Source organism: Mytilus galloprovincialis, chromosome 4, assembly GCF_965363235.1.
Source record: "Mytilus galloprovincialis chromosome 4, xbMytGall1.hap1.1, whole genome shotgun sequence".
Lineage (NCBI taxonomy): Eukaryota > Metazoa > Mollusca > Bivalvia > Mytilida > Mytilidae > Mytilus > Mytilus galloprovincialis.
In genome coordinates, this window is record NC_134841.1 from 104,164,132 (window position 1) to 104,177,188 (window position 13,057).

At 35.7% G+C, this 13,057-nt stretch overlaps 1 protein-coding gene and 1 long non-coding RNA gene across 3 annotated transcripts in view; both read right to left on the minus strand.

Annotated features, from left to right (window-relative positions):
- Positions 1 to 13,057, minus strand: part of LOC143073715 (sacsin-like) — a 48,964-nt gene that overhangs the window by 34,590 nt on the left and 1,317 nt on the right. The window lies entirely within an intron of this gene.
- Positions 3,755 to 10,144, minus strand: LOC143073713 (uncharacterized). The gene is made up of 2 exons (XR_012977575.1): positions 10,115 to 10,144; positions 3,755 to 4,616 (listed from the first exon to the last, which is right to left on the minus strand). It is a non-coding gene; the product is annotated as an uncharacterized LOC143073713 (long non-coding RNA).

Here is a 13,057-nt window from a genome sequence, read left to right on the forward strand (position 1 = left end):
AAAAAAATATGTCTGAGCTCTTGAAAGTAACACAAATTTATACTATATTTCAAGCGACTTTTAGATTTAAGCTTGATCTTATCAGTGCTTAATTGCATCAGGTAATTGTAGGTCATTTGTAAGCTTCGACTGAAAATGCCACATCTATTTTCTTATTTTGCTCTCAGTCACAACTTTTACTATTACATGCCGTTAGAATGAAACAAATTAGCATTTGTAGATTGTGTTTTTTGAAAGCACATGGTCGAGCCTCGTTCTAGATTTCGTCAGTAAACAGAGGAAACAAGGTCAGGGACAATTTTGTAACTTGTTCTCATAGTCTATCACAGTAAACAGATGAAACAAGGTCAGGGACAATTTTGTAACTTGTTCTCATAGTCTATCACAGTAAACAGATGAAACAAGGTCAGGGACAATTTTGTAACTTGTTCTCAAAGTCTACGACAGAGATTCAATAAAATACCAGCTACAATTTCACAAACCATTTCAGATATTCATGACCTATTGGGCAATCACCAGTGCTTCTGTAAAAGTCTGGGCTTCGGACTACCACTAAATGTCACAGATTGTTATATAAATCATTATATTGAATATATCATGTGGTTATTTTACAGTTAATTTATACAAACTATTTTCTACACTTGCCAATATAAAAACACAGAACAAACTAGAGGCTCTAAAGAGCCTGTGTCGCTCACCTTGGTCTATGTGAATATTAAACAAAGGAAGAAGATGGATTCATGACAAAATTGTGTTTTGGTGATGGTGATGTGTTTATACATCTTACTTTACTGAACATTCTTGCTGCTTACAATTATCTCTATCTATAATGAACTTGGCCCAGTAGTTTCAGTAAAAAATGTTAGTAAAAATTTACAAATTTTATGAAAATTGTTAACAAGAGTGCACACACTGAAATGTCTCGCCTTCTTTACTAATCATTGATATTATGTTGATAGTCCTAAGTATAAAGCTTTATTACAACTGTCACATAAACGTTACATTAACCAAGATAACTAAACAAAGACCAATGAACCATGAAAATGAGGTCAAGGTCAGATGAACCATGCCAGGCTGACATGTACAGCTAACAATGCTTCCATAAAACAAATATAGTTGACCTAATACTTATAGTTTAAGAAAAATAGACCAAAACACAAAAACTTAACACTGAGCAATGAACCGTGAAAATATGGTCAAGGTCAAATAAAACCTGTGCGACTAATATATAAATCATAAAATATTTCCATACACTAAATATAGTTGACCTATGGCGTATAGAATCAGATAAAAAGACCAAAACTGAAAAACTTAACTTTGACCACTGAACCATGAAAATGAGGTCAAGGTCAGATGACATCTGTTCGCTAGAAATGTTCACCCTACAATCATTCCATACAACAAATATAGTAGACCTTTGCATAAAGTATGAGAAAAACAGACCAAAACACAAAAACTTAACTATAACCACTGAACCATGAACATGAGGTCAAGGTCAGATGACACCTGCCAGTTGGACATGTACACCTTACAGTCCTTCCATACACCGAATATACTAGCCCTATTGCTTATAGTATCTGAGATATGGACTTGACCACCAAAACTTAACCTTGTTCACTGAGCCATGAAATGAGGTCGAGGTCAAGTGAAAACTGTCTGACGGGCATGAGGACCTTGCAAGGTACGCACATACCAAATATAGTTATCCTATTACTTATAATAAGAGAGAATTAAACATTACAAAAAATCTGAACTTTTTTTTCAAGTGGTCACTGAACCATGAAAATGAGGTCAAGGACATTGGACATGTAACTGACGGAAACTTCGTAACATGAGGCATCTATATACAAAGTATGAAGCATCCAGGTCTTCCACCTTCTAAAATATAAAGCTTTTAAGAAGTGAGTTAACACCGCCGCCGCCGCCGCCGCCATAGCCGCCGCCGCCGGATCACTATCCCTATGTCGAGCTTTCTGCAACAAAAGTTGCAGGCTCGACAAAAATTGACTATAAAGGACAATAACTCATTAAGGGGTCAATTGACCATTTTGGTCATGTTGACTTATTTTCGGTCTTATTTTGCTGTACATTATTGCTGTTTACAGTTTATCTCTATCTAAAATAATATTCAAGATAATAACAGAAAATGGTAAAATTTCTTTAAAAAAATCTACATTTTATCCCTATGTTCTATTTTTAGCCATGGCGGCCATCTTGGTTGGTTTGGCGGGTCATCAGACACAATTTTTAAACTAGATACCCTAATGATGATTGTGGCCAAGTTTGGTTAAATTTAGCCAAGTAGTTATTCAGAGGAGAAGATTTTTGTAAAAGTTAAAGACGATGGACAACGACGACGACGGACGCAAAGTGATGAGAAAAGCTCACTTGGCCCTTTGGGCCAGGTGAGCTAAAAATGAATTAATAACATGATAAATCATTCGTTACATTGTTAACTAGAGGCTCTAAAGAGCCTGTGTCGCTCACCTTGGTCTATGTGCATATTAAACAAAGGACACAAATGGATTCATGACAAAATTGTATTTTGGTGATGGTGATGTGTTTGAAGTTCTTACTTTACTGAACATTCTTGCTTCTTACAATTATATCTATAATGAACTTTGACCATTAGTAACAGAGAAAAATATTTGGTAAAAATTTACATAAATTTACCAAATTAATGAAAATTGTTAAAAATTGACTATAAAGGGCAATAACTCCTTAAGGGGTCAATTGACCATTTAGGTCATGTGGACTTATTTGTAGATCTTACTTTGATGAACATTATCGCTGTTTACAGTTTATCGCTATCTATAATAGTATTCAAGATAATAACCAAAAACAGCAAAATTTCTTTAAAAATTACCAATTGGAGGGCAGCAACCCAACAACCGGTTGTCCAATTCATTTGAATATTTCAGGGCAGATATATATTGACTTGATTAACAATTTAACTCCTTGTCAGATTTCCTCTAAATGATTTGGTTTCAGTTATAAGCAAAAAACTACATTTTACCCCTGTTCTATTTTTAGCCGTGGTGGCCATCTTGGTTGGATGGCCAGGTCATCGGACACATTTTTCAAACAAGGTACCTCAAAGATGATTGTGGCCAAGTTTGAAATAATTTGGCCCAGTAGTTTCAGAGGAGAAGATTTTTGTAAAAGATAACTAAGATTTACGAAAAATGGTTAAAAATTGACTATAAAGGGCAATAACTCCTAAAGGGGTCAACTGACCATTTCGGTCATGTTGACTTATTTGTAAATCTTACTTTGATGAACATTATTGCTGTTTACAGTTTATCTCTATCTATAATAATATTCAAGATAATAACCAAAAACGGCAAAATTTCCTCAAAATTACCAATTCAGGGGCAGCAATCCAACAACAGGTTGACCGATTCATCTGAAAATTTCAGGGCAGATAGATCTTGACCTGATAAACATTTTTACTCCATGTCAGATTTCCTCTAAATGTTTTGGTTTTTGAGTTATAAGCCAAAAACTGCATTTTACCCCTATGTTCTATTTTTAGCCGTGGCGGCCATCTTGGTTGGTTGACCGGGTCACGCCACACATTTTTTAAACAAGATACCCCAAAGATGATTGTTGCCAACTTTGGTTTAATTTGGCCCAGTAGTTTCAGAGGAGAAGAGTTTTGTAAAAGATTACTTAGATTTATGAACTAGAGGCTCTAAAGAGCCTGTGTCGCTCACCTTGGTCTATGTGCATATTAAACAAAGAACACAAATGGTTTCATGACAAAATTGTATTTTGGTGATGGTGATGTGTTTGAAGTTCTTACTTTACTGAACATTCTTGCTTCTTACAATTATATCTATAATGAACTTTGCCCATTAGTAACAGAGAAAAATATTTGGTAAAAATTTACATAAATTTACCAAATTAATGAAAATTGTTAAAAATTGACTATAAAGGGCAATAACTCCTTAAGGGGTCAATTGACCATTTAGGTCATGTGGACTTATTTGTAGATCTTACTTTGATGAACATTATCGTTGTTTACAGTTTATCGCTATCTATAATAGTATTCAAGATAATAACCAACTAGAGGCTCTAAAGAGCCTGTGTCGCTCACCTTGGTCTATGTGCATATTAAACAAAGGACACAAATGGATTCATGACAAAATTGTATTTTGGTGATGGTGATGTGTTTGAAGTTCTTACTTTACTGAACGATTTTGCTTCTTACAATTATATCTATAATGAACTTTGCCCATTAGTAACAGAGAACTATATTTGGTAAAAATTTACATATATTTACCAAATTAATGAAAATTGTTAAAAATTGACTATAAAGGGCATTAACTCCTTAAGGGGTCAATTGACCATTTAGGTCATGTTGACTTATTTGTAGATCTTACTTTGCTGAACATTATTGCTGTTTACAGTTTATCGCTATCTATAATAGTATTCAAGATAACCAAAAACGGCAAAATTTCTTTAAAAATTACCAATTGGAGGGCAGCAACCCAACAACCAGTTGTCCAATTCATCTGAAAAATTCAGGGCAGATAGATATTGACTTGATTAACAATTTAACTTCTTGTCAGATTTGCTCTAGATGCTTTGAATTCATAGTTATAAGCCAAAAACTGCATTTTACCCCTATGTTCTATTTTTAGCCGTGGCGGCCATCTTGGTTGAATGGCCAGGTCATCGGACACATTTTTCAAACTAGATACCCCAAAGATGATTGTGGCCTAGTAGTTTCAGTGGAGATTTTGTAAAAGATTACTTAGATTTATGAAAAATGGTTTAAGATTGACTATAAAGGGCAATAACTCCTAAAGGGGTCAACTGACCATTTTGGTCATGTTGACTTATTTGTAGATCTTACTTTGCTGAACATTATTGCTGTTTACAATTTATCTCTATCTATAATAATATTCAAGATAATAACCAAAAACAGCAAAATTTCCTCAAAATTACCAATTCAGGGGCAGCAACCCAACAACGGATTGACCGATTCATCTGAAAATTTCAGGGCAGATAGATGATGACCTGATAAACATTTTTATCCCATGTCAGATTTCCTCAAAATGCTTTGGTTTTTGAGTTATAAGCCAAAAACTGCATTTTACCCCTATGTTCTATTTTTAGCGGTGGCAGCCATCTTGGTTGGTTGACCAGGTCACGCCACACATTTTTTAAACTAGATACCCCAAAGATGATTGTGGCCAAGTTTGGATTAATTTGGCCCAGTAGTTTCAGAGGAGAAGATTTTTGTAAAAGATTAATTTAATTTACGAAAAGTGGTTAAAATTGACTATAAAGGGCAATAACTCCTAAACGGGTCAACTGACCATTTTGGTCATGTTGACTTATTTGTAGATCTTACTTTGCTAAACATTATTGCTGTTTACAGTTTATCTCTATCTATAATAATATTCAAGATAATAACCAAAAACAGCAAAATTTCCTCAAAATTACCAATTCAGGGGCAGCAACCCAATAACCAATTGACTGATTCATCTGAAAATTTCAGGGCAGATAGATCTTGACCTGATAAACATTTTTATTCCGTCAGATTTCCTCAAAATGCTTTGGTTTTTGAGTTATAAGCCAAAAACTGCATTTTACCCCTTTGTTCTATTTTTAGCCGTGGCGGCCATCTTGGTTGGTTGACCAGATCACGCCACACATTTTTTAAACTAGATACCCCAAAGATGATTGTGGCCAAGTTTGGATTAATTTGGCCCAGTAGTTTCAGAGGAGAAGATTTTTGTAAAAGATTACTTTAATTAACGAAAAATGGTTAAAAATTGACTATAAAGGGCAATAACTCCTAAACGGGTCAACTGACCATTTTGGTCATGTTGACTTATTTGTAGATCTTACTTTGCTGAACATTATTGCTGTTTACAGTTTATCTCTATCTATAATATTATTCAAGATAATAACCAAAAACAGCAAAATTTCCTCAAAATTACCAATTCAGGGGCAGCAACCCAACAACCAATTGACTGATTCATCTGAAAATTTCAGGGCAGATAGATCTTGACCTGATTAACATTTTTACCCCATGTCAGATTTGCTCTAAATGCTTTGGTTTTTGAGTTATAAGCCAAAAACTGCATTTTACCCCTATGTTCTATTTTTAGCCGTGGCGGCCATCTTGGTTGGTTGACCGGGTCACGCCACACATTTTTTAAACTAGATACCCCAATGATGATTGTGGCCAAGTTTGGTTTGATTTGGCCCAGTAGTTTCAGAGGAGAAGATTTTTGTAAAAGTTAACGACGACGGACGACGACGACGACGACGGACGACGACGGACGACGGACGCCAAGTGATGAGAAAAGCTCACTTGGCCCTTCGGGCCAGGTGAGCTAAAAACAGCAAAATTTCTTTAAAAATTACCAATTGGAGGGCAGCAACCCAATAACCAGTTGTCCTATTCATTTGAATATTTCAGGGCAGATATATATTGACTTAATTAACAATTTAACTCCTTGTCAGATTTCCTCTAAATGATTTGGGTTTCAGAGTTATAGGCAAAAAACTACATTTTACCCCTGTTCTATTTTTAGCCGTGGTGGCCATCTTGGTTGGATGGCCAGGTCATCGGACACATTTTTCAAACAAGGTACCTCAAAGATGACTGTGGCCAGGTTTGAATTAATTTGGCCCAGTAGTTTCAGAGGAGAAGATTTTTGTAAAAGATAACTAAGATTTACGAAAAATGGTTAAAAATTGACTATAAAGGGCAATAACTCCTAAAGGGGTCAACTGACCATTTCGGTCATGTCGACTTATTTGTAAATCTTACTTTGATGAACATTATTGCTGTTTACAGTTGATCTCTATCTATAATAATATTCAAGATAATAACCAAAAACAGCAAAATTTCCTCAAAATTACCAATTCAGGGGCAGCAACCCAACAACAGGTTGACCGATTCATCTGAAAATTTCAGGGCAGATAGATCTTGACCTGACAAACATTTTTACTCCATGTCAGATTTCCTCTAAATGTTTTGGTTTTTGAGTTATAAGCCATAAACTGCATTTTACCCCTATGTTCTATTTTTAGCCGTGGCGGCCATCTTGGTTGGTTGACCAGGTCACGCCACACATTTTTTAAACTAGATACCCCAAAGATAATTGTGGCCAACTTTGGATTAATTTGGCCCATTAGTTTCAGAGGAGAAGATTTTTGTAAAAGATTACTTAGATTTATGAAAAATGGTTAAAAATTGACTATAAAGGGCAATAACTCCTTAAGGGGTCAACTGACCATTTTGGTCATGTTGACTTATTTGTAAATCTAACTTTGCTGAACATTATTGCTGTTTACAGTTTATCTCTATCTATAATAATATTCAAGATAATAACCAAAAACGGCAAAAATTTCCTCAAAATTACCAATTCAGGGGCAGCAACCCAACAACAGGTTGACCGATTCATCTGAAAATTTCAGGGCAGATAGATCTTGACCTGATAAACATTTTTACCCCACATCAGATTTGCTCTAAATGCTTTGGTTTTTGAGTTATAAGCCAAAAACTGCATTTTACCCCTATGTTCTATTTTTAGCCGTGGCGGCCATCTTGATTGGTTGACCAGGTCACGCCACACATTTTTTAAACTAGATACCCCAAAGATAATTGTGGCCAAGTTTGGATTAATTTGGCCCAGTAGTTTCAGAGGAGAAGATTTTTGTAAAAGATTACTTATATTTATGAAAAATGGTTAAAAATTGACTATAAAGGGCAATAACTCCTAAAGGGGTCAACTGACCATTTCGGTCATGTCGACTTATTTGTAAATCTTACTTTGATGAACATTATTGCTGTTTACAGTTGATCTCTATCTATAATAATATTCAAGATAATAACCAAAAACAGCAAAATTTCCTCAAAATGACCGATTCAGGGGCAGCAACCCAACAACGGGTTGACCGATTCATCTGAAAATTTCAGGGCAGATAGATCTTGACCTGATAAACATATTTACCCCATGTCAGATTTCCTCTAAATGCTTTGGTTTTTGAGTTATAAGCCAAAAACTGCATTTTACCCCTATGTTCTATTTTTAGCCGTGGCGGCCATCTTGGTTGGTTGACCGGGTCACGCCACACATTTTTTAAACTAGATACCCCAATGATGATTGTGGCCAAGTTTGGTTCAATTTGGCCCAGTAGTTTCAGAGGAGAAGATTTTTGTAAAAGTTAACGACGACGGACGACGGACGACAGACGACGGACGACGGACGACGACGACGACGGACGCCGGACGCAAAGTGATGGGAAAAGCTCACTTGGCCCTTCGGGCCAGGTGAGCTAAAAATGGTTGAAAATTGACTATAAAGGGCAATAACTCCTAAAGGGGTCAACTGACCATTACGGTCATGTTGACTTATTTGTAAATCTAACTTTGCTGAACATTATTGCTGTTTACAGTTTATCTCTATCTATAATAATATTCAAGATAATAACCAAAAACGGCAAAATTTCCTCAAAATGACCAATTCAGGGGCAGCAACCCAACAACAGGTTGACCGATTCATCTGAAAATTTCAGGGCAGATAGATCTTGACCTGATAAACTTTTTTTTGCACATCAAATTTCCTCTAAATGCTTTGGTTTTTGAGTTATAAGCCAAAAACTGCATTTTACCCCTATGTTCTATTTTTAGCCGTGGCGGCCATCTTGGTTGGTTGACCGGGTCACGCCACACATTTTTTAAACTAGATACCCCAAAGATGATTGTGGCCAAGTTTGGATTAATTTGGCCCAGTAGTTTCAGAGGAGAAGATTTTTGTAAAAGATTACTTAGATTTATGAAAAATGGTTAAAAATTGACTATAAAGGGCAATAACTCCTAAAGGGGTCAACTGACCATTTCGGTCATGTTGACTTACTTGTAAATCTAACTTTGCCGAACATTATTGCTGTTTACAATTTATCTCTATCTATAATAATATTCAAGATAATAACCAAAAACAGCAAAATTTCCTCAAAATGACCAATTCAGGGGCAGCAACCCAACAACGGGTTGACCGATTCATCTGAAAATTTCAGGGCAGATAGATCTTGACCTGATAAACATATTACCCAATGTCAGATTTCCTCTAAATGCTTTGGTTTTTGAGTTATAAGCCAAAAACTGCATTTTACCCCTATGTTCTATTTTTAGCCATGGCGGCCATCTTGGTTGGATGGCCGAGTCACCAGACACATTTTTTAAACTAAATATCCCAAAGATGAATGTGGCCAAGTTTGGAATAATATGGCCCAGTAGTTTCAGAGGAGAAGTTTTTTGTAAAAGATTACTAAGATTTACGAAAAATGGTTAAAAATTGACTATAAAGGGCAATAACTCCTAAAGGGGTCAACTGACCATTTCGGTCACGTTGACTTATTTGTAAATCTTACTTTGCTGAACATTATTGCTGTGTACAGTTTATCTCTATCTATAATAATATTCAAGATAATAACCAAAAACAGTAAAATTTTCTTAAAATTACCAATTTAGGGGCAGCAACCCAACAATGGGTTGTTCGATTCATTTGAAAATTTCAGGGCAGATAGATCTTGACCTGATAAACAATTTTACCCCTGTCAGATTTGCTCTAAATGCTTTGGTTTTTGAGTTATTAGCCAAAACTGCATTTTACCCCTATGTTCTATTTTTAGCCATGGCAGCCATCTTGGTTGGTTGGCCGGGTCACTGGACATATTTTTTAAACTAAATACCCCAATGATGATTGTGGCTAAGTATGGTTTAATTTGGCCGGGTCACTGGACATATTTTTTAAACTAAATACCCCAATGATGATTGTGGCTAAGTATGGTTTAATTTGGCCCAGTAGTTTCAGAGGAGAAGATTTTTGTAAAAGTTAACGACGACGGACGACGGACGCCGGACGCAAAGTGATGGGAAAAGCTCACTTAGCCCTTTGGGCCAGGTGAGCTAAAAACAGCAAAATTTTCTTAAAATTACCAATTCAGGGGCAGCAACCCAACAACAGGTTGTTCGATTCATCTGAAAATTTCAGGGCAGATAGATTTTGACCTGATAAACAATTTTACCCCATGTCAGATTTGCTCTAAGTCTAAATGCTTTGGTTTTTGAGTTATAAGCCAAAACTGCATTTTACCCCTATGTTCTATTTTTAGCCATGGCCGCCATCTTGGTTGGTTGACCGGGTCACTGGACACATATTTTTTAAACTAAATACCACAATGATGATTGTGGCTAAGTATGGTTTAATTTGGCCCAGTAGTTTCAGAGGAGAAGATTTTTGTAAAAGTTAACGAATTAGGACGATGACGGACGCTGGAATCAAAGTGATGGGAAAAGCTCACTTGGCCCTTTGGGCCAGGTGAGCTTATAATGAAGCCCTTTTTAAAATACTCAAGCTGGTCTGAGACCACAATTGTCGTCCCTTGATTTTCGTTGTCCACGAATATAGTCCCTACTGTTGACAGTGGGTTACTTGCCATTAATTTTTATACCCCTTCCAAATTTATTTTTCCATGTTTAATGCCTCTAATTGCAAGTAAAAATGTAGGGCATATAGGGGGATGAAATTACACTGTAAAAATAATTGGGTCCAGAATTTTAAAGGAAAGTAGTGATTTGGTGTAGCTGAAAAAGGTTAAAAATTAGCACTTCAGAAGCTGTCAAAAGATTTCAAGTATGTCAAGACGCCCTAAACATAAAACTGTCCATATTTTGAGTTAGAGCCAACAAAGTTTTCTATAATTTTGATATAATATAATATGTCTCAAAAGTAGTACAACACACTGTAAAAATTTCATTGAGAGAGCACAGGTGGGATTTTTTTAATTTTCATTGATCATGTTTATGTTCTTAAAGAAATTCTCTACAAATAATTGTTGTCTCAGACCAGCTGTTGTTTAATGAAGAGAAAAAAAGAACAACTAGAGGCTCTTGAGGCTGTGTCGCTCACCTTGGTCTACGTACATATTAAACAAAGGACACAGATGGATTCATGACAAAATTGTATTTTGGTGATGGTGATGTGTTTGTAGGTCTTACTTTACTGAACAATCTTGCTTCATACAATTATCTCAATTTATAATGAATTTGGCCCATTACGGTAGTTACAGAGAAAATATTTTGTTAAAATTTACAAAAATTTACAAAATTATTAAAAATTGACTATAAAGGGCAATAACTCCTTAAGGGGTCAATTGACCTTTTTGGTAATGTTGACTTATTTGTGGATCTTACTTTGCTGAACATTATTGCTGTTTACAGTTTATCTCTATCTATAATAATATTCAAGATAATAACCAAAAACAGCAATTTAAATTTCCTTAAAAATTACCAAATTCAGGGGCAGCAACCCGACAAACAGTTGTCAGATTCATCTGAAAATTTCAGTGCAGATAGATCTTGACCTGATAAACAATTTTACCTCACATCAGATTTGCTCTAAATGCTTTGGTTTCAGATTTATCACTGAACTAGTATATATTTGTTTAGGGGCCAGTTGAAGGAGGCCTCCGGGTGTGGGAATTTCTCGCTACATTGAAGACCTGTTGGTGACCTTCTGCTGTTGTTTTTTTCTATGGTCAGGTTGTTGTCTCTTTGGCACATTCCCCATTTCCATTCTCAATTTTAAATTTGGACCAGTAGTTTTAGAGTTTTAAAGATTACAAAAAATTACAAAAACTTGGTGAAAAATTACTATAAAGGGCAATAACTTCTTAAGGGGTCACCTGACTATTTTAGTCATATTAACTTATTTGTAGATCTCACTTTGCTGAACATTATTTGTAGATCTCACTTTGCTGAACATTATTGCTGTTTACAGTTTATCTCTATCTATAATAATATTCAAGATAATAGCCAAAAAACAGTATCATTTCCTTAAAATTGCCAATTCAGGGGCAGCAACCCAACAACCAGTTGTTCGATTCATCTGAAAACTTCTGGGTAAATAGATCTTGACATGATAAACAATTTTACCCCATGTCAGATTTGCTCTAAATGCTTCGGTTTCAGATTTATAAGCCAAAATCTACATTTTACCCCCATGTTCTATTTTTAGCCATGGTGGCCATCTTGGTTGGTTGGCCTGTTCATGCCACACATTTTTTAAACAAGATACCCCAATGATGATTGTGGCCAAGTTTGGTTTAATTTGGCCCAATGGTTTCAGAGGAGAAGATTTTTGTAAAAGTTAACGACGACGCCGGATGACCCAGAATGCAAAGTGATGAGAAAAGCTCACTTGGCCATTCGGGCCAGGTGAGTTAATAAAAGGGAAAACTAAGAAGCATTTTTAAGGGTTTGTTTCAGGCAAATTCAAACAGCATTAACCCAACAATCATGCAAAATGTTCAACTGGTTAAAACATGCTTAACAAGAATGTGTCCATAGTACACGGATGCTCCACTCGCACATATCATAAGGAACACAGAGCTCCAGATAAGCTGCATATTTGCGTGATCACGCAATACAAATAATAAAAAACCCAATGCAATTGCCCATTGCAGGGTTCAATAACCCAATTACTTCAAAGGAAAACCCAATTATATTCCAAAACCATGAGTTCTCAACCCTTTTATTGGCTACCATTTGCGTTATTTACCCTTATCTGTTTACAGTCGTCGCGTAAACTATTTTTATAATATTTATAATTGGAAATTTCCTTTCTTTCTAAAAATAGATCCCTGCATCAAGTAGCTGAAATGGGTCCCTGTTAGAGTTTTCCGTTGCTCAATAGGTACATGTGTTTTTGAAAACATTTCGATCTTCTTTGCGTTTATCCAACTAGCGTGTGTCATGAAGTCATATTTTTTTCGCATTGCTCGGGATTTATCATAACATACATTGAATAAAAACAAAAGTGAATGTCCGGTAAAAATATTGAATAGAAGCATGTTTTCTGCTTCTTTTGAAAAGCTTAGGGAAAGTTATGATGATAACAAGACTCAGCCAGTGTTTTAAGGAAGCGTCCATCGAACACACGGGCGTGTGTGCGTACCTTAACGAGAACATTGCTAATAAAAGCAGCGTTTCCTCAAAAACGAAATCAGTTGGAAAAAGTGAAAGGCC